Below are 23,213 nucleotides of genomic sequence, written 5' to 3'. Positions count from 1 at the left end.
ATGGGGTAAAAAGGCTCTGGTACTTCTGCAGGCTTCCCTCGTTTGCCATCTTAAAACATACAATCATCATTTCCCAAATCCCACGCCTGTGCCTTAACCTAACCCAATCCCATCCCTCATTCTCTCCCAAAAGAAAATTAAAACTAGTTCTCTAGATATTTTTAACTATTGATCCTTCAACCTGCTGGAATGTCATGGCTCCAAGGGGTCTTCCCCTGCTCCTTGAGCCCTTCTCCCTTCTCTCTCCTTCTCTAGCCATTCTGTGGGCTTCTCAGACATTTACTGCATCTTTTCATGGCCCAAGCACTGAGAGCCCAGCTAGAGAGCAAATGCCTGGAGGAAGAGGCTCTGGATGAATTATTCATTTGTCATTCCCACACACCCAGTCCAAAAAGTTTTTGTTGAAAGAATGAGTTTCCTCAAAGAGGAGCATGCTCTAAGCAAGGAGGGAAAACTAAGCAAGGAGTGAAAGGTCTCTAAGCTCAGTTTTCCTAGAAAAGCTTCTCTAGTCTCCTGAGCTTTTGCTCCAGTGTGTTAAACTCATCTTTCCTGTCCTTCCAGAATGCCACAACTGTCTTCTTCCTGACACAATGACAGACTATCCTACTGAGAGTGAAAAAACCTGTTCCACAATTTCAAATAAAGCAACTCTAGAAGTTAGAATAGCCAATTCTCTCACATTTTACTTATATTACTCTCTAACACTATAATAGACTGTCAACAATTTGGGGGGGGGGAAGCACTTCTCAGTCATCTGAGTGTGGAATATTCCTGCATGGAGCTCCTTCAACAGTTTGAACCTAGGGGAGACCGGCCTCTGAATGTGTGTTCACTTCAGCTAAGGTGATCCCATTGTGATGTAACTGGATTGGCAGCATCTTGGGAGCACTAGGATGCAGTTTCAATCCGAGGCCTGGCATAGAGAATTAAGGATAAGTATTTCCACAGCTGAGGCTTAGGCTGTCCCGGGCCAGCAAAAAAAAAAAAAAAAAAAAAAAAAAAAAAAAAAAAAAAAAAAAGTGATTCCAGAGGCATCTATCATGTCGCCTAAGACAAAAAGTAGCTCTTACAACAATACACTTTGGAAAAGTTGATGCACTAACAGTAAAACATACAAGTGACACCTACTTAAAGATACGAGCAATTCTTGAAATGAGACTCAAAGTGAATTTGCACAAATTGAAATTTTACAAATGTGAAATAGGAAGTCTAAATCTATTTCATCTTTCTCACCCAAGTACAAGTCATAGACCTGGACGAGATCTTAAAGTTCAACCCTCCAAAAAGTGAGATCCAGAGAGGCTAAACACCCAGTCCAACATCCTACAACTAGCAAATGAAAGTCAAGCTAGGTTTAGAACTCATGTACTTTTTCCAGACTTCTCTGCCCATTTTACCTCTAAATTTCATATATTCAACTCTCTGTCCAAAAAAAAGCAAGAGTGAATAGAGAAGTGAAAGACCTAATTGTGGTCAGCTATGCCACTAAAAAGGTGTGTAAAATTAAGTGAACTGTCTTATTTATAAAATAAGAAGACTGAATTAAATTAGCTCTAAATCCCCTCAGAGCTAAAATATATTCTGATCCTTGACAGTGGTATAAGTAAGAGTTGTGTATTTAACACAAATCTGACTCAGTCGCATTGTTTAATACCAAACTTTGTTACAGCTTAAGAAATTTAAAAAACACGTTTGTAACCCAAACCACATCTTTGTTTACCAAAAATTTCATAAATACAAAAAACTCCTGAAATTCATTATCTACATGATGATTATTACCTAAATTTCGGCAGGAAGTCTTTTAGCACAAAATTTTAAACTTCAATTGGAAAACTATTTGAATGCCTATTTAAATATCCCGAAGAGTTTGGGAAGTTATACATACCTTGGCATCCATGATATAAACATACTCAACTCTTTAGAAATAGTTTGCACTGGCATGGAATCTTGTCCGAGTAAAACCTGTCTTTGGCTCTGGGTTGCCATTTAGTCAGGCTAAAAAATGGCTGTGGGAAGTGTCATATGTTACCCAGGTATCCGTACCAGGATTGGGAAAGGCAAAAGAGAAAGAAAGAAAAGCAGAAGAAACAGAAAAGAAACCAAGAAGGTGGGGCGGGGGGGGGGGGGGGGAGGAAATCAAGCACAGAACAAGGAAAGAAAATAAATATGAAGAGAAATGGCAGCAAATGTCTTGCCAGTATCCCAAGGCCAGGGGGTGCCAGCATCCACAAGCCTTCAGACAGACTGCAGACACTTTTAAGGACTCTTATTTGTTTCTTTCCTTTTGTTCAGTTCTGTGTAGAAAGTTGGCCTGGAGAGGACCTGTTTACTTGTGCCTGCTCCTAGATTCCACGTCAAGGATGAGGAAGATGTCAAGGCATGAACGGTAACACAGAAAGAGCCATAATGCAAAATACATTAGACTGTTTAAGTGGAATGTACGGGATCTGACATGTTCCTGACGAGTTTCCAGAGCTTGGATCTCATAACTCCAAAAGAGCACGATAATCCAAAAGGATGTTTTAGCAAACACAATGTCTATTTATACACATGCAATTCAGTGCTTTCAAATAACTGGTACTGTCCAAAGACAGCAGCAAAATACAGTCTGAAAGAGGGCATTTCCACTCAGACCCTCAGGATGCTGCTTGTGCTTCTCCCTCAACCTCTCAGGCCCCTTCCTCAGTCAGGGGGCTGGGATCTTAGGCAAAGAAGGAGCCCACGGTATCACACACTCATCATGTCCCCCCACACAAGCAAATGTTCTGCAGCTATCATAAGATCTGATTTCATATACAGATAAGCACTTTAAAAGTCTCTTTACGAGTTCCTGCTGTGGCTCAGTCGTAATGAACATGACTAGTATACATGAGGACACAGGTTTGATTCCTGGCCTTGCTCGGTGGGTTAAGGATCCAGCATTGCCATGAGTTCTGGTGTAGGTTGCAGACACAGCTCAGATCTGTGTCTGCTGTGGCTGTGGCGTAGGCCAGCAGCTGTAGCTTGAATTATATTCCTAGCCTGGGAACTTTGATATGCTGCAGGTGCAGCCCTAAAAAGACCAAAAAAAAAAAGAAAAAAAAATATTTAAAGCAAATCTGTTGTTGAAATAATTCTGTTTTTTAAAATCGCAAATGACCTTCTATTATTGAAAAAATATTTATCTTGAAAATACTCTGCAGCTGATGTGAAATGATTAAATTGAGTATTGGTTCATTAAGCTTATGAAGTCCTTGTTTCAAACTGCTAGTTAGGTAGTAATAATATATATAGACAGCAAAGAGGAAACTCCTATGTTCCTTTACAGAAGAATTAAATTAACAGCAGAAGGAATATGAATTTTGAAACCTTAAAAAGTGGGAGCAAAGGAGGATTTTGGTATCTTTTCCCATCAAAATAAGGGAAGCCTACATGCGCAGCAACTTTTTACCAATTAAGTAAAAGGCATAAAATAGATAACAGATTTCAAAGATAAAATCCAGGAGTTCCCATTGTGGCTCAACAGGTTAAGAGCCTGAGATAGCATCAGTGAGGAAGCAGGTTTGATCCCTGGCTTTGCTCAGTGGGTTACGCATCCTGTATTGCTGCAAGCTGTGGCACAGGCCGGGAGTGGCAACTTTGATTCAACCCCTGGCCTAGGAACTCCCATGTGCTGCAAGGAAGGCCAATAAAAAAAAAAAAAAAAAAAAAAGGAGAAAAGATAAAATCCAAAGAAAGGATATGAATGGCATTTTACCTAAAAATACTTTTTTGGGAGTTCCCACTATGGCACACTGGGATCAGCAGTGTCTTTGGAGCACTGGGACTCACGCTAGATTCCTAGCCTGGGAACTCCATATGCCATGGAGGGAGCCAAAAAGGGAAGGAAAAAAAAACACTTTCCACTTACTGTTATCAAGTACCCGGACTTTTCAAGAAATAATCACTGAAGTGTGAAGAATCATCACAAATTCTTTTGGAGCAGAGCCTATAAAAAGTAGGTATTACACGGTTTTAAAAAGCCAAAAAATAGAAAAAGCTGAAGGAATATTAGTGACACTAAGGACAAAGCTTACAAAGTAAGTGTTCCTAGCCTAGCAATGATTAACCCCTCTGGAAATATAAAGAAACTAAAAAAAAGCACAGATTTTTAGAAAGTGGACAACATGTGCAATGAATGCATGACACAGCAGTAAAAAGCAGAAAGCAAAACAGTTTCCAAAGGCCTTGATAATGAACTGATAAGTAGCTTGGTGTATTATGAACTGTTGCGAGACATGTTTTTATAATATTTTCTTAGCCTCTTTGCTGAAAACTCCATCTTGTCCTTCCTTACTTTGTCCCGTCTTCCTGCTTGAGAAACAGTCACGGTGATGGTAAATGACTTAAGAACAAAGACCTAAAGGCATGGGTTATTCGCGGGGTCAGCTGAATGAAGACATGATACATTGGTCTAGGCGTGCCAGACCTGTGCAGATTGGCACGCCATTTGCTCAAGCATGATATGTCCTCTAAAGAATAAGAGAAAGAGGAACCTCATGGCCAAGTGGTTTATGAGTGTTCGTTAGCAGAATATGCATTAGCAAAGAGAACCAAAGTGCAAACCTAGGCACACAGGGTTGCCACAAATAGGCATGCCCTTTGCAGAAGAACAGTGAGGATTCTCTGAAATGCTATGCATAGATAGCTAACTCAAATGCTAATGATTCTTAAATGCCTAAAGTTTAGAGTAAAAGTTTAACCATCTACCAGCTAAGTGACTTTTAAAATAATAAAAGAACTTATAAAATAATAATAAAAAAAACCCTATATCCTGCACCTACAACTCCCTTTTCACTTGACATAATCCTCAAGGGCACAATAAAAGCAGTGTGGTTTCTTGAGGCAGGGCTATTGGTCCCTGAGACCTTGAGTCCCCCGGTTCCCACCTTTACTTAAGATAAATGTCTCTGTGTCTTGTTTTATGTTAACTTTTTTTCCTTAAGTTCCGCAGCACCCGTTCTTCAGCGCCATCCTGTTGAGCTGGTCTCGGCAATGAACATTGTGAAAAGATTCAGTGTTAACAAAAATTCCCCTAGAAATAAGAAACAAGTATTCAGGGTCACAGACCACATACAATTTTGCAAGAGAAAGATCTGGGTAGCATTTTTTTTTTATTATTGTGTAAGAATTAATAGACGTATTAAGCTGGTTCCCAGAAACTCCCCTAGTGGTCTACATATCACACAGTGCCTTTTTCATGGAGATGAAAGAAGCAGCAGAATCTTTCATTTCAGGGCCAGCAACTTCTCCAAAGTGGAATGCTCAGGTTCGGGGATCTTCTGAGGTAGATAAGTATGGAGAAGGGTGCCCTTGAGCCCCATCTCTAATCCTGAAGCTGAAAGAGGGCCAGATACTGCACACAGTCTAATTCAAGAAGTCCCAGTCTCCTGATCCTGGAACTCAGAAGCAACACCCCTACACTGAAACCAGTCTTGATTAACACGTATCTTTCAAGAAGCTAAAGTACTCCTGGGAGTGTTTACAATCCTATCTCAAGGTGAATAAACTCAACCACAGCACTTAAAGCCCAAAACACCTTACTCCACCAACCGTTCATTTTACAGATGAGTAGCCTGTGGCACAGGCTTGGACTCTCTCCCAAGTTTTTTTTTTTTTTTTGCCTTTTTGCCTTTTTCCATTTCTTGGGCCGCTCCCACGGCATATGGAGGTTCCCAGGCGAGGGGTCTAATCGGAGCTGTAGCTGCCAGCCTACACCAGAGCCACAGCAATGCGGGATCCGAGCTGCGTCTGCGACCTACACCACAGCTCACGGCAATGCCAGATCCTTAATCCACTGAGCAAGGGCAGGGATCGAACCCACAACCTCATGGTTCCTAGTCAGATTCGTTAACCACTGCGCCACGACGGGAACTCCCCAAGCTTCTATAGCAAGTGGGAAGTAGAACCCAGTGGAAAGAAAGGGGTGCCCTTAGCACAGCATCCAAAGAGGTATACCCACAAAGCATTATTAGAGATTAACACTATTCTACCTCTATACTCTCTGCATCAAACTAAATCAGATCAGCCATAGCACTGGAAGAGAACTAGAAAGAAAAGGAAGAAGGATGCGAAGGCAGGACCATAAAGGACATCCAGAGGGGGCTTTGGCCAACCAAGAGCCAGCTACCTGGCTGTCAGAGAAGCAGAAATGTCAGAAGTTGGGTGATAGGAACCTCAAGAGATGTGGGACCACAAAGACAGATGTTGTCGGGTGTTATAGGATGACTATACAAGAGAAATATTAAATGTGTTACCTCTCTAAAGCAAAGGTAGCTTTTTGAAGGTACTGGGGGTAGTGGTCCAGTGGGGGGACAAACTCTAAGAAAGATGGGAGGAGGTGATCACACAGCAGCACCTCCCTCCCTCTGGCTGCTCAGTTAAAACTGGCTCCTGGGCTTCCCCAGCACTCTTGTCATATAGACTGCCAGCTCCAGCCTCACGCTGTCAAACTAAAGAAGTCAAAACAGTTTTATAGACTTTGTTAAGAAGATTAGGTACTTGAGTCAAGAAATAACTGCAGATCTCAGTAGCAAATCACATGGGTTCTTTTCAAAGAAATCAACAAAAGATCAAAACCAAGGCAGAATCCATGAAATATAGTCTAAAGTCAATATGGATGCTAAATCAATGCTTACACTTAAGGTTCAACCATTTAATAAAAGAAGCTGGAAAACAGATTTCAAAATAAAATTAAAACCGGTAGGTGAGAAAAGCAGGGAGATTTTCTGGCCTCAGTCCAGCTTTGTTGCCTGTGTTACACAAATGATTTGTTTCCTAATCCATAAAACACACCCAGTAATAAGCACTGTGTGTGCCTTCCAGGAATTGGATTTAAATTAAAGATCACTCTTTTTCTTTCTCTCCCTTCTTGCCCCTTCCCCATCCCCCTCCCTGCCCCTCACCAGCTGGCCCTGTCTTTTCCTCTCTCCTCTCTGCCCATTCCCTCCTCTGGGGCCTCTCATTTATCAGCCTGTTCCACCCCCCACCCCAAGGGTGGCCTTCTCTTTCCTATTTTCCCTGCCCCTTCTGGCCCTCCTCTCTTCCTTCCTCCCTTCTGTATCCATCTCTCCTCTCCTCTTCATCCCTCTTCTTTACCACTCGCTCTTTTCTCTTTTCTAGCCCCTCCCACCTTCTTTCAACCTCTCTCCTCTCTCTGGATCTGTTTTCTCTCCCTCTGTCCCCGAGGCCCCTCTCTTCCCCTCCCCCCTCCCCTGCCCCGCCCCACCCCCACATCCTTCCTGAGGGTTCCGTGTTCCTCTCTGGCTTTGCCTCCCCTTCGCTCGCCCACCCTGAGTTTTCCAAGAGGTGGAGCCCACCTTGGGACAGAGCTGCCAAGCCAGAATCTCCGAGTTGGAAGGACTTTTTCTGACACCCATTCTCTCTCTCACTTCTGTGTGTCCTGGAGTCTGGACACTGCCTGGAGGGATCAGGCCTGCTTCAGGTGCAGGAAGGAGGAGCAGGCTCAGAGGCAGGGTGCACGGTGAAGCAGAGCAGTGCTGGGAGGACCTCACCCAATTCCCACTTCTATGATAAGAAAAAGGTGCCACATGTTCCTGAAGACCAGCATCTACTAGAACAGAGGCTTCATGGGAATCCCAACCTTCCCAAAGGGAAGTGCCTGCAGGGCACTTCTCTCCACTGAGGGGAACGACATGGTCTTACTGAAGCCCTGACCTCCCCCCAGGACTGCCAGTGAACCATTCTCAGACTGGGTGTGAGCGTCTGTCGCCACCTATTGGCAAAGGACAAAACTGCAACCCACCTCCAGTAGACACTGAGAATGGTACCAATAGAAAAGGACAGGGCCTGGGGGTGGGGAGAGGTTGCTGGTGGAAGGAGGGAAGAGGGAGAATTTTTAAAATTGTGTAAAAGTTAAAAAATTTACCCCTAACCAATATATAAACATGAAACTTGGCAAAAAATAAAAATAAACAATCATAAAGCAATCTAAAAATGTAAGCACTGCATGAATTCTAGGAATAACTTTGGAAAGGCATTTGATATTAGTCAAGTAATAGCATCTGGCGATAGTCTGAAGGATTCACCTGAAATGAAAACTCCTTAATTTATTTCTAACAAAAGAAGCCTATCTAGTACCTAGTCTTGAAATCCCCACAAAAAGTTTCAGAACATTTAATACTTAAAACCTTTCATTTGTACCCTCCCATTCCTTACTTGTCCCCCACTTCATATTTCTTTGCTCTCATATAAGATTCTAATTCCCCCAAATCATACTATTCTTTCTTCTCCAATAAATTCACTCCTATCAAACCTCCCCTCAACTCCCCTCAACCTTGAATCCATCAGACCCTTGGCACCCAGGAGTCTACTTTAATCTGGAATGCTTCCAGAGCACCACCTGTTAGAATGCCTTGGCACTTCCCATGACTCACCCCCCCACCTCCACCTAAATCCTCCCCCTACCCAAACCTGGAAAAATCATCACACATTCTGGGTAAGAACAGTGTGCTTGTTCTACAAAGGCTGCTCTAAGACATCTCCTGTTATCTCCACTGCCTTCCTACCAGATTCCAGCCCCAGAACCCCTTCACTGAGAAACTTCAGAGTCCCCACTGTTCCCCCAAAGTCCTCAAAATAGGGAATGGCAGTGCCCTGGCTTACTTTTCATCTTCTGATGGCACCTCATTCCTGCAACTAGGAGTCTTCTATGAAACAGTCATCTTCAGAGGAAGACACCCAGGTTAATGCGATCAGAGCCCCTATGGACCCAAAGACTAGTTTTAACTAGGAAAAGAACCATTTGTTTACTGAGCTCACAAACAAACTCATAAAAACCTGAGTTCTAGTCATGGTACAACAGAAATGAATCCAACTAATATCCATGAGGATATGGGTTCAATCCCTGGCCTCACTCAGTGGGTCAGGGATCCAGCATTGCTGTGCGCTATGGTGTACGTCGAGGCCACAGCTGGGATCCCAAGTTGCTGTGGTTGTGGCATGGGCCAGCAGCTGTAGCTCTGATTCAGCCTCTAGCCTGGGAACCTCCATATGCCATGGGTGTGACCCTAAAAAGCAAAAAAATAAAAAGAAATAAATAAAATAAAAATATTTGTTTACTGAGCTCACAATTATTAATGTGCTGCATAAAATGGCCCTTGGTTAGATTTGATACACATTTAGGTTTAGGGAACAGAAACAGTTTTGTTATTTAATAGCATCAGAACCATTTCAATGTATTTTAACTGGAGGTTTCTACTACTGGGTAAGAATTCCAATCTGAATTTCAACAAAGTCTTTACAAAATGTATGGAATTCTGAAGAAAATCTCAGATAAAATTAATTTAATTCATTAAAAAAAATTAAACATGTGATGTCACTTATATCTGGAATCTAACATATGACACAAGTGAACCTACCTACAGAAAAGAAACAAACTCATGGACATGGAGAACAGACATGTGGTTGCCAAAGAGGAGGGGAAGGGAGAGGGATAGACTGGGAGTTTGGGGTTAGTAGATGCAAACTATTGCATTTGGAGTGGATAAGCAATGAGATCCTGCTATATAGCACAGGGAACTACGTGTAATCACTTGTGATGGAACATGATGGAGGATAAATGACAAAAAGAATGTATATGCATGACTGGGTCACTTTACTGTACAGCAGAAATTGACAGAACATTATAAATCAACTATAATAAAAAAGAAAAAAATTTAAACCTCAATTTGCCCTACAGCCATTTTTAAATGAAATGATGTTGGAAAAGTCAAAGGACAGGTGTTACAACTTGAAAAGGAAGAGTAAACAGGCATAGAATCATACAATTGTAGAAGAGATTATCAAATCCAACAGTTCTCAGAATTCAGTCCTCTGATCAGCAACATCGGCATCACCTGGAAACTTATAAGAAATGAAGATTATTAGGCCACTCAAGATCTGTTTGGTCAGAAACTCTGGGATGGGGTCCAGCAATCTGGGTTTTATCAATCCCCCAGTGCTTCTATATACACTAAAGTCCAAGATCCTCTGACCAATTCCACGGATGAAAAAGAAATGAAGCTGGCAAATTCCTTCAATTCTTATACCAAGTTAGTGACCAAGGTCACTGAAGACAGTCCTCAATAAAACTTCAAAATGATTCTGAAACTATACACCTGAATCCAAGCAGTCCCATAGGATCATCTAGGCTGATTACATCTTGATCTAGTGCAGTATGAATTCTGTATCACCGCTATACAGTTAGATAGGCAGATATAAATTTTTTCATCACATGTGATCCACATTTAACACCTATAAAAGACTTCATATTATAGACCTCCCCAAAAAAGCAACAATTCAAATCTCATAGGCTTTCTTATTTTGGTTGGTTGGTTGGGTGGGTCTTATCTTGTTATGGCTGTGTATTGGTTCAGTTTTGAGGGCAACAGCAAGAATTTATGGGACATATGGTTAATAGTTTGTTTTGGTTTGAGGGCATCCTATCACCACTAAAGAGGTCACACCAAAGGCATCTGAAGAGTAATCATAAAGGACTAAGAAGGCAGACATCACTAAAAGATAAAGTCACCCCCATCCCCACCAAAAAAACTTTCATATGATTTTTCTAGACAACAGATTTTTATATTTTCAATTATGTTTTCCTTACCCTAGTTTAAAATTAGTTTTCATAAAGTGGAACACATAGTGGCAGAATGATAAGAAGCTCACCTGTGTCCCAGGAACGAGGTCAAGCCTGTAATCCAGCCACACATGACCCTACAAGGTAGGTAAGTCTGATGCACAACACTGAGAGAAGAGTCTGCGTACCAGACCACACGTGGGGCTGCATCATCAAACCACCCATAGGGCATTTACCATGTAAAATGAACTCTACCATTTCGGCTTTAGGGCTCTCACTCTGAACGGATGCTTGATGTATCTCATACCTTCTTAGACAAATATTTCAAAGTCTTGTAGAGGTTACCTGCACAATTAAACATCTGTTTCTATTTATGTTTTAAAACTTCGTCTTTGAGAATTTTATAACTAGGGTGTTAAGATTCACCACAGACTGAGATTTAGAGGTTTAAGAAATAAATGTTTCCATTCCTGTTTCTCATACAAAAGCTGTTTTCTCAATGTCCTGCCAGATGAAGAGATATTTTCAGCTCTCTTTTCAGACTCTATTAACATGCAATTAATCATCTTTGATTTTACAAATGAAATTTTCTAACTAACATGGTTCAGTGCATGACTATTTCTTTGAGGAAGCATCACCGACAAGTGCACAAAGCAATAGAAACAACTACTTCAATCTGATTTACACTTCCAACTCCTTCCATGTGACCTGAGCACCAAATCTTGTGACTTTATTTTTCAATCCGTCATCACATAGGGGTAACAACTCCTATTATGTATCTTAAAGGAAGAAATCCAATTGGGTCACTGAGTTAAGGATAGTGCCTGGAGAAATTGCACTCGTTCCTCTGAAGAATTGCAAATTACAGTATAGTTCCTGATACTCAGCCTCCTGTTCAGCTCCACAACATGCCCTGAGAGGCTAAATTAGAGGGGTTAAATTATTTGAATGTTCATTCATTCAACAAGTATTTCTGAACACTTGCTATGTGTCAGGTGTTGTATGGGGACACTTGGGGATACAATGGCCAGCAAGACAACACAGCACCTGTTCTTCATGCTATGTCTTAGAGAAGAACCAGTTCCAATTAGTTTATACACCAAGGCTCAAATCCATTTGATTTTTAAAATAATTACTCAAAATCATAATGACACAATCATTCCATTCTTTCCTAAAAATGGGAGACCCCATGAACTACAGGAAAAACAGAACACAGACAGATGCTCTACAATATGAAAGCCTTGCATAGGTCAAAAACATCACCCTGTAAACACCCTGCAATCTTTGAACAGGAAATATAGTGTTAAGTCCTAGAAAATGAAAGAAGATTTTCCTTTGGGGGACTCACCTTCGCCCCGCGCCTCGCGGGGCATCAGGGCCGCCGGCTGAGGGCGGAAGATGTGAGGCATGGACTGCGCCCCCCCCTGGCCCGCGCGCGTCCTGCCGCTTCCCCGAGTGAGGGTCGCGCAGCTCCGGGGCAACGCACGGCGTGGGCCGCCATGGAGGTGAGTGGCCTTCAGTCTCACCGGTTCGGTGCCCCGGGTGCGGTGTCTCCAGTGCCAGCGGGCCGTGCCCGCCCTGCACATCAACTCTTACGTGGACCGATGACTGCGGCGCTGGCCGTTGGAGAACTCGGCGCTCCAACAGCCGGCCACAGTGACGGCTGCCGAGAGCAGCGAGGGAGACGCTCAGGAGCCGGACTGTGGCGGCGTCAGGGAGACGGAGAGCCATGAGTGCTACCACACGCCTCCCACTCCCAGCGGCGTGCACCTCTTCCCGGTGGCGGGGCTCGGCAGCCTGGGCAGGAAGGGCGCGGGGCAGCAGGCGGCTGCGGGCAGCAAGTCCCCGAGTAGCTGGGACGAGGCGGAGTCGCCCTAGGAAGAGGCGGCTGGTGACGGGGACGCGGTCGGCGAGGAGGACGCGGAAGCCACCATCTTCGGCCTGGGGAGTGCTCGCATACACGGGCATCCAAGGCAGAGGAGGTGTGGTAGATGCTGGAGGGCAGGCCGGTGGCAGTGCCAGCTGTAGCCCAACGCGCTGCAGGACTTCGTGGGGCAGGGCCGTGCCATAGGGCCTTAGATGCTGCACTGGCTGCTGGAAGCCAACAGGTGCCCTTGCTTATCCTGTGAGGGCCTCGGGCTGCTGCAAGACCCCGCTGGCCCACATCATCATCAACAGCAAGAGGGTAAGATATGTGACCTTGTCGGAAACCAGCGCCAAGACAGCTGATATGCATGATATCATCAAACAAGCGCAGAATGAGAAGAGCTTTTTCAAGAGGAACATCATCCTTTTTATCGATGAGATTCATCAATTTAATAAATCTCGGCAGGACACATTCCTTCCTCAGGTAGAGAGTGAAACCATCACCCTGATCTGGCCACCATGGAGAACCCCTCCTTCCAGATCAATGCTGTTCTGATGAGCTGTCAGTTGATCTCGAGAAGCTTCCAGTGGAGGCTGTGGTGACTATCCTCTTGCCTGTGATCCAACTTCCTTGGGGATTCACATCCTGGACTCCAGCCTCCCCTGTGACCCTCTGAGCCACAGCAACAACAGCAATTCCGAGCCCTCCATGTTCACAGAGAACAAAGCTGCTGGCCCACCTCAGACATGGAATGCCCAACCTGGACTCAATGGGTTGCAGCTGGCAGTGCTGGCCAGGCTCAGCACCAGGAAAGTGTTTGGGAAGAAGAGCGGGCAGACCCACCCTCCCAGCTGAGTCCTGGTCACCAAGAGCGATGTGAAAGAAGGCCTCCAGCGCTCTCCCATCCAATATGACCTCACAGGAGAGGGCCTTACAGCTGCATCTGAGACCCTCACAGGGCCATGTGGGGTTCCGACCAGAGGTTGCTCCACTGGCTGGGCCACATGCTGGAGGGCAGTGAGGACCTGCTCTATGTGGCCAGGTGGCTTGTGAGGTTTGCCAGCGAGGACTTTGTACTGGCAGACCCATCCGCATTAACCCAAGCCACGGCTGCCTACCACTTTAAGTGCCTGTCACTTTATCGGTATACCCGAATGTGAGGTGCTCCTGGCCCAGCACGTGGTCTACTTGTCCCCATCCCCCAAGTCTATGGAGGTGTACAGCACCTACAACAACATCAAAGCCTGCCTGCAGAGCCACCCGTCCACCTGTGCAACACATCCACCAGGCTCCTGAGGATCTGGCCTGTGGCCAGGGCTATAAGTACAACCCTGCATACAGTGAGCTGGTAGACCAGGAGTACCTGCCTGAGGAATGGTGGGGAGTGGATTTCCTTAAGCAGCAGAAGTGCTGACTGGGCCTGAGGCAGAGGAGGATAGTTCTTTTCTTTAGGGGGCCAGACAGTCACTGGATTGCAAGGTGAGTGGCCTGGTGGAAGTGTAACTGAGCAACATTTGTGCCAGAAAGGTAAGAGGACTGGGCAGGGGCACAGCTACTTCAGCTAAATGTGTGGCATTGAAGTTGTGTTCATTTGCACTCTGTGACGTTATGCTCATGAAGTGATCTGGCAGTTTCATGCAGTAAATTAATGCTATAAGGAATTATATATTTCAAAATAGTATTTAAGTTATAATGTCATTTCAGAATCCAGTTCGATAGGTTCTCCTTTTCTCTAAAAAATTTATATTCTGGGTAGTTTTATTTGGTAAAAATATCTAATTGTGAGTTAATATTACATAGTGTTTTGGGCATTTTTTTTTATATGCAAGGGTCTTATGAGCCAATAAAACTATTTCAAAGTACTCTCCAAAAAAAAAAAGATTTTTCTTTTAAAGGTACAACACCATAAGCTAATGTTTACCTATCAAATACTAGACTTAAACCTACACAAATCTTCTATAACTATACTGTCCAATGCAGTAGCCACCAGCCACTTGTGGATATTTAATTTTTTTTTTCCCTCAGGGCTGCACCTGCAGTACATGGAAGTTTCCAGTCTAGGGGTCAAGTCAGAGCTGCAGCTGCCAACATGGCCTACAGCACAAACTTGGCAACACAGGATCTGAGCCTCATCTGAGACCTACTCCCAGCATGAGGAATCGAATCCTTAACTCACTGAGCAAGGCCAGGGATCTCCAGTGATTGAACCTGCATCCTCATGGACACTAGTTGGGTTCTTAACCCACTGAGCCACAATGGGAATTCCCAGCTATTCACATTTAAATAAAGTTCAGTTAAATAAATTAAGTTCAGTTTCTCAATCACACCAGCCACATTGAAAGGGCTCACTAGCTTCAAGTGGCTAGTGGCTATTGCTTATAGGTTATTGTAAAAATATCATTATAAATCATTTCTACCATTCTGGAAAGCTCTTTGGGACAATGCTGCTCTACAGATACCTCTGCAAGACTAAATCCGAAAGTGCATTATAATGAAATATGATAATGCATCTGTACTCTTCTCTGAGACATAAAAAGTATGTTATGGGTAATATAGTGCCATTTCTTCCTCTTAAACAAGTTAAAAAGTGATCTTGTTGAGCATCTCTCCCAGTGTAAGGAGTAACCAAGAACATTAACACTGTCAAACTGACCAGTTGCGAATGAAATTGGGAAAGAAGTGAGAAAACATTACATTTTGCCCCATACTTCCTATTCCTTTTGCTATGAGTATTAGTAGTACTCTGCATTCTCTGTGCAAGGATGTGCACTTTTAGCCTAGTAGCTAGCAGCAGAGGTGAGGACAGTTCAAGGAAAAGATGAGAATCAACAAAAAAAATGCAACTCAAATTCACTTTAGACCCATGCAATAAACTTAAGTGCCTGCTGTGTGCCAGTGATACACAGATAAACAACCACTATTCCCACCTTTTATGAACTCAATTGTGTAGAGGTATCCAACATATAAGCAAAAACAATGTATGTTGTGAAAAAATGCAGTGAGACAAGGTTGTACAAGGCAAAGAGGTGAAACAGGAGAATATTTTTAAATGTCTTCCAAGGAAAAATCAAGGGAAACTTCCTGAAAGAGGCATCCTGGGGCAGAAAGCAGAGCCATGTAAAAGAACCACAAGTGGTTTGGCGGTGCTGTGTTTAAGTATCTTCGGTGGTCAACATGGATGGGGATGGCAACGAGGGAAGGGGATGGGGCTAGAGAGCTATTTCCACGCCAGATCGTGACACTCACAGTTATGTCAGGCTTGTCCTCGTGGATCTATAAGCTTTCCTCACCAAAACCGAAAGCAATGTGAAAACCAATCTCGAAAACTGGATAAGTAATTTAACATTTGCCATATACCTAACAATGTTAGATAGCAATCATTAGTAGGAATATGAAGATATTTCTTTGTGACACATTATCATTTAATAATATGTATTGGTCACAAAAACATGGTAATTGGAATCCTTTGTTTTGGGGGAAAAACTTCTGTTGCCTGTGAGTTGTTTGGAATACCCTTAGAGAATATATCAGTGAACACATTTTCAAAACAAATGGATTATCCCCACATCTAAATATCCCCACTAAGAATTTATCTGAGGGAGAGACAGATGAAATAAATTGCAGGAAGAAGGGGGATACAGAAACAATACTTCTGGGAGTTCCCGTTGTGGCGCAGTGGTTAACGAATCCAACTAAGAACCATGAGGTTGTGGGTTTGATCCCTGACCTCGCTCAGTGGGTTAAGGATCTGGTGTTGCTGTGAGCTGTGGTGTAGGTCACAGAAGCGGCTCGGATCCTGCATTGCTGTGGCTGTGGTGTAGGCTGGCGGCTACAGCTCTGATTAGACCCCTAGCCTGGGAACCTCCATATATCGTGGGTACGGCCCTAAAAAAAAAAAAGGCAAAAATAAATAAGTAAAATTAGTGATCATATTTTGACAACTCAGAAAAAAATAATAATAGTATTTCCCAGTGTCTCTGAAGCTTCCACATGGCTTCCTTTCTATTTGCTGAGTACAGTTCACCTTCAGCATCCCTGGATTCAACAAACCTAAGAAAAAAAACTCCAGAAAGTTCCAAAAATCAAAACTTGGGTTGACCTCAGGCAGGCAACTATTTACATAACATTTACATTGTATTTACAACTAATATTTGCATAGCATTTACATTGTATTTGGTATTAGAACTGATCTAGAGAAGATTTATTGTGTATATGAGAAGATGTGCAGGGTATATGATACCACAACATTATATCGAAAGGACTTGAGCATCTGTGGATTTTGGTATCCACAGTGTATGTGGGGATCTTGGAACCAAAACTGTGGATTTTGAGGGTTGATTCTACTTAGGTTTGTTGCCTACTTAGGGTTATTACCTGATTCTCATCAATATTATTTTCTCATTTAACTTTGTGTTGTTTTGCATTTTGTTAACATTGTACCAACAAACGTTTTTAGATCTCTTAAAACAGTCTTGAGGAGACTGTTACACATTCTCTCTCTGCTGATTTCCTTTTTACTAAAGCTCTGCCTATTTTTTGTCCCTCAATTCAGACTCCAAAGATTTTTCTCTCTTGTTTCTTTTTTTATCTGTTGAGTGAATGAATACCTTGATATTTTTCATGTGTACTTTATTTTCTTTTTATAGGCCGTGATCAGTGACCACAAAAATGTAATTTTGTATTTTTTCAAAACATTCATCTATAAGTATGCTCTCCTTGGTCACCTTGGGTACTGATCTCTGGTTTATTGCCAACATTTAATAATAAGATATGTTAGTATTTCATATTAACATACTAAAAATAGATATTAAAAATAATGTATATATAAGAACTCTATAATGTAATATATATATACATGTACACTTTACCTACTGTGTATGTTTATAAAATTCTTCATATTTTTTATCAGAAATTATAACTTAGTTATTATTGTTTCAAAAAAATGAGATTAGAACAAATGGGAAAGGATCATAATTCATAGGTTTGTTTGTTATATGGTAGAACATATATCTGTTTAGGTAAAAGTAATTATTAAATATTTACTCTTAAAGAACTTAACTTACTCATTCTGTATCTTTCTATAGTTTTACGAAACTCTTAGAAATGACAAGAAGGGCAGTTCCCATCGTGGCACAGTGGTTAACGAATCCAACTAGGAACCATGAGGTTGGGGGTTTGATCCCTGCCCTTGCTCAGTGGGTTAAGGATCTGGCATTGCCGTGAACTGTGGTGTAGGTTGCAGACGCGGCTCGGATCCCACGTTGCTGTGGCTCTGGCGTAGGCTGGCAGCTACAGCTCTGATTACCCCTAGCCTGGGAACCTCCATATGCAGTGGGAGCGGCCCAAAAAATGGCAAAAAAAAAAGACAAAAAAAAATGACAAGAAGGAATATTAATTAATATGAAAATGGAGAGCTTAATTTCCATGGGGATTTAAAAACCAATCAAACTGAAATGTATATTCAGATAAATACACTGAAACATAAGGTAATTTTGAATCAGTTTTGGGACCCCAAAATCACTTAATTTGGGAAAATATAAATTACCTAATGCTTTGAGCAGTGAAACAGAGCTTTTCCTATTAATTTTATAGACTTAATATGAGTAAAAAAAGACAGCTTTTTCCTATTCGAAAGGGCACTGTGTTGACTCTCTTATGTCTTGAACCTTAGTCAATGATCTAAAGGTGAATAGCATACCATTACTGACCCCAAAGCATCAGCTATTTTTTGGCGATGCCTTTACTGAAATATAAAACATCCATTTAACCTGTACAGTTCAGTGGCATTTAATATATTCCAAGAGTTATGCAGTTATCACGACAATCAATTTTAGAACATTTTCATCACCCTGAAAAGAAACCCTATACCTTTTAGCCAATGCCCTGTGCCAGTTTCCTCTTCCCCACTCTTCCTAGCCCTAGGGAACCACTATTCTCCTCCTTGTCTCTATAATGGGATTTGCCTGTTCTAGGCATTTCATATCAATAGAATCACACAATTGGGGGTCTTTTCTGACTGCCTACTCTCATTTACATTTTTTCAAGCTACATCTATTTTGTAACATGTATCAGTACTTCATTTTATTGCTGAATACTATTCCTTTTTATGGACATACCGTATTTATTTATTCCATTCTTCAGTTGATGGACCTTTGGGTTCTTTCCACTTTTGTTTTCTTGTTAATGCCACTGTGAACATTTATGTCCAACTTTTGTTGTGAAGCTATATTTCCGTTTCTTTTCTTTTGGGAGTGCACTCATAGCTATGAATTGCTGTAACATATGTTAATATTGTTTAGCCTTTTGAGGAACCACCATACTGTTTTCCAGAGTGGATGAACAATTTTACATTTTTATCCAAAGTGTGTCAGCATTTCAATTTCTTTACATGCATGTCAACACTTAGCATTACACCTGTTGTTTTGATTATAGCCACCCTAGTAGGTGTGAAGTGGGATTTCGTTGTGGTTTTGATTTGCATTTTTCTGATGACTAATAATGTTGAGGATGTTTTCATGTGGTTATTATCCATTTGTGTGTCTTTTTTGAAGAACTGTCTATTCAACTTTTTGCCAATTTTTCAATTGGATTTTTTCTTTTTATTATTGAACTGTGAGAGTTTTTATTTTTTGTGTCTTAGGTACAAATCTTTTACCAGATACAGGATTTTCAAGTATTTTGTCCCATTAAGGAGCTTGCCTTTTCACCTGCTTAATAGTGTCTTTTGAAGCACAGAAGTTTCTAATATTGATGAATTTCAGTTAATCTATTTTTTGTCTTTGCCTATGATTTCTCAGAAACAATTTCTAAATCTTGTCATGAAGATAACACACCTATATTTTAAAGAATTTTGTAGTTTTAGTTCTTGATTTTGAGTAATGTTTACATACGGTATGATGCAGAGGTCTAATTTTATACTTTTGTGTGCGGATGTCCCAGCACCATCTGTTAAATTAGTTGTCACTTTTACTAACAGTCAATTGACTGTAGATGTGAACATTTCTGTTTAGAGACTCAGTGGTAATGTATTGATCTGTATGTCTATCCTATGCTACTACTAAGTCAGATTTTATGAGAACTCTTTCCCAGTCATCCTGCATGTTACCAGTTGTTTTATATAATAAAAAGTGAATGTAGTGGAATATCTTTAACTACTGCTATGAAGATTTTCTGCTTCTGAAGGAACTTTGGTCAGCTTATGCCTTGCTGACTCCATTATATGATGGGAAGTAGGCTTACAAAGATAAAATCCACTTCTTTTTTCTCCTCTATTCAAACCTTTAGTCTCTCACCCAGTTCCTTGACTTGACTCCAATTTCCATCAAATCTTGGTCACAGGATCTGCTACCTTGGCCTACTATGTAGTTCTTTATGTTTCACTCATTATAATTCATAGATTTATCCATAAATTTCACCATCCAGGAGGAGAGGATTAACTCTGGACTGTCAGCTTTCCTCTTTGGAAGTCTCTCTAATCCATCATCTTGTAATTCACAAGTAAATCCTCATTTGATTTGGTGTTGTGTACAACACTGGTGCTGATCTTGGTTTTGGAATAGATCTTGTTCTCAGAAACTACAGTGTCTTGTAGCCACCTTCTTTTACTTAAGGAGAAAGAGATGAATATCTGTACTTTATAGATTTCAACATAATTAATGGAATATATATTTCATGCCATCCAAAGAAAAAATTTCCAAGGTTGCAGCTGTTAAAAATGAGATAATATTCAGAATTCACTTGTGGCACAGCAGGTTAAGTATTCTAGGTCACTGCTGTGGCACAAGTTCAATCCCTGGCTGAGGAACTTCCACATGTCACAAAAAAAAAAAGGTGTGCTCAAAGAAAAAATCAGGTAATATTCAATCAGTTATAACCTCTTGCCTCATAGAGTCAATTTCCAAGATACTCAAGACACTCAAGAGAACAGAAAAATGTTTTCCAGCTCTCTTCAGTTAATGAACCAATCCCAAGGATGGCAACTGGTGGACTTCTCCAGTGATTGAGAGATGCAAGAAGACAGTAGGTTAAGAATTGGCTGTGAGACGGGATTAAGATGGTGGAATAGAAGGACTGGAGCTCAACATCTCTCCTAAAAACAACAAAATTCACAACTAAAGACTGAGCACTCTTCACCCAAATGGACAGGGAACCTTAAAAAAGATATCCTACTCCAGAAGAAAAAGAGGAGGACACATCAAGAGGTAGAGGGGTAATTTCATGATATAAACAACCCCATACCTCCTGGGTGGGAAGCTCCACAGATTGGAAGCTAACTGGTTCACAGAGACTGACCTACAGGAGTGAGAGTTCTGAGCCACACATCAAACTCTCATGTGTGGGGATCTGGCATGGGGAGAAAGAGCCCTGGAGCATCTGGCATTGAAGGCCAGTGGGGCTTGTGTGCAGGAGCTCCACGGGACTGGGGGAAACAGAGACCCCATTCTTAAAAGGCGCACACAGACTTTCACGTGCTCTGGGTCCCAGGGCAAAGCAAAGTCTCCATGGGCATCTGGGTCAAACCTGACTGCAGTTCTTGGAGGACATCATGGGAAAACAGGGGCAAACGTGGCTTGTTGTGAGGGAAGGACATTGAAAGCAAAGCTCTTAGGAATATTCAGTAGCCCTGCCTTTCTCTGGAGGTGGCCATTTTGGGAAAATCTGGCCCCACCCGTCAGTCAGGTCTGAGAAGCCCCAGGGCAAACAACAATCCAGGTGGGATCACAGCCCCACCCCTCAAACCTAAAGAACCCTCAGGCACACAGCTGCCTCTAATCCCATCCAGAGACTAAGCCCCACCAACCAGAGCGATTAGAATCAGCTCCACCTACCAGGGGGCAGGCATCAGCCCCTCCCATCAGGAAGCCTACACCAAGCTCCTCATACTGACTTCAGCCACAGGGGGGCAGACATCAGAAGTAAGAGAGGCTACAACTCTATTATCTGTAAAAAGGTCACCACACAAAAAAGCTATAAAAATGAAAAGACAGAGAACTATAACTCAGATGCGGGAGAAAGGAAAAACCCCAGAAAAACAGCTAAGCAAGGAGGAGATTCTTAGCCTCCAGGAAAAAGACTTTAGACTGTTGATGCTGAAGATGATGCAAGACATTGGAAATAAACTGGAGGCAAAAATGGATAACTTACAGGAAATACTGACCAAAGAGATACAAGATATAAAACCTAAACAAGAAGAGATGCAAAATACAATTACTGAAATAAAAAATTCACTAGAAGCAGCTAACAGCAGAATACAGGGGGCAGAAGAACGAATAAGCGAGGTGGAGGACAGATTAGTGGAAATTGTGGATGCAGAACAGAAAAGAGAAAAAAGATAGAAAACAAATGAAGAGAGTCTCAGAGAACTCTGGGACAATGCTAAACGTACCAACATCCGTATTATAGGGGTGCCAGAAGGAGAAGAGAGAAGGAGACAGAAAAAATATTCCAAGAAGTAACAGCCAAAAATTTCCCTAACATGGGGAAGGACTCACTCACTCAAATCCAGGAAGTACAACGAGTACCATTTAAAACAAACCCAAGGAGGAACACCCCGAGACATATATTAATCAAACTGACCAAAATTAAAGACAAAGAGAACATCTTGAAAGCAGCTAGGGAAAAGAAACAACTAACATACAAGGGAACCCTGATAAGGCTATCAGCAGATTTTTCAACAGAAACTCTGTAGGCCAGAAGGGAGTAGCATGATATACTTCATGTGATGAAAGGAAAAAACCTCCAACCAAGATTACTCTACCCAGCAAGGCTCTCGTTCAGATTTGAAGGAGAAATCAAAAGCTTCACAGATAAGCAAAGCTGAGAGAATTCAGCAACACTAAACCAGCCTCACAATGAATACTAAAGGAACTTCTCTAGGCAGAAAAGAACAAGAGAAGAAGGAAAGAAAAAAGAGCAGCAAAAACAAATCCAAAGTAATGAATAAAATGGCAAAAAGAACATACATATCAATAATTACCTTAAATGTGAATGGACTAAATGCCCCAACCAAGAGACATAGACTTGCTGAATGGATACAAAAGCAAGACCCATATATATGCTGTCTTCAAGAGACCCACTTCACTTCTAGGGACACATACAAATTGAAAGTGAGAGGATGGAAGAAAATATTTCATGCAAATGGGGGTCAAAAGAAAGCTGGAGTAGCAATACTCATATCAGAAAAAAAGACCATAAACTGAAGAATATTTTAAGGGACAAAGAAGGACATTACATAATGATCAAAGGATCAGTCCAAGAAGAGGATATAACAATTTTAAATATCTACGCACCCAACACAGGTTCACCACAATATATAAGGCAACTGCTAACAACCTTAAAGGGAGAAATCTACAATAACACAATAATAGTGGGGGCCTTTAACACCCCACTTACAGCAATGGACAGATAAACCAGACAGAAAATAAATAAGGAAACACAGGCCGCTGAATGATGCATTAAACCAGATGGACTTAATAGATATTTATAGGACATTCTATCCAAAAGCAACAGAATATACATTCTTCTCAAGTGCACATGGAACATTCTCTAAGATTGATCACATTCTAGGCTACAAATCCAACCTTGCTAACTAAGAAAATTGAAATCATATCAAGCACCTTTTCTGACCACAACGCTATACAACTGGATATCAACAACAAGAAAAAATCTGCAAAAAACACAAACACGTGGAGACTCAACAACATGCTTCTAAGCAACCAATGGATCACTGAAGAAATCAAAGAGGAA

General features: G+C 41.8%; 1 pseudogene; it reads left to right on the top strand.

The window, feature by feature from the left end:
• Positions 1-23,213, top strand: part of LOC110261398 — a 182,067-nt pseudogene that overhangs the window by 8,009 nt on the left and 150,845 nt on the right.

Source organism: Sus scrofa, chromosome 6 (assembly GCF_000003025.6).
Source record: "Sus scrofa isolate TJ Tabasco breed Duroc chromosome 6, Sscrofa11.1, whole genome shotgun sequence".
In the NCBI taxonomy this organism is placed as follows: domain Eukaryota; kingdom Metazoa; phylum Chordata; class Mammalia; order Artiodactyla; family Suidae; genus Sus; species Sus scrofa.
Note: the sequence above shows the minus strand (reverse complement) of the source record. Positions and strands in the feature narration are given on the sequence as shown.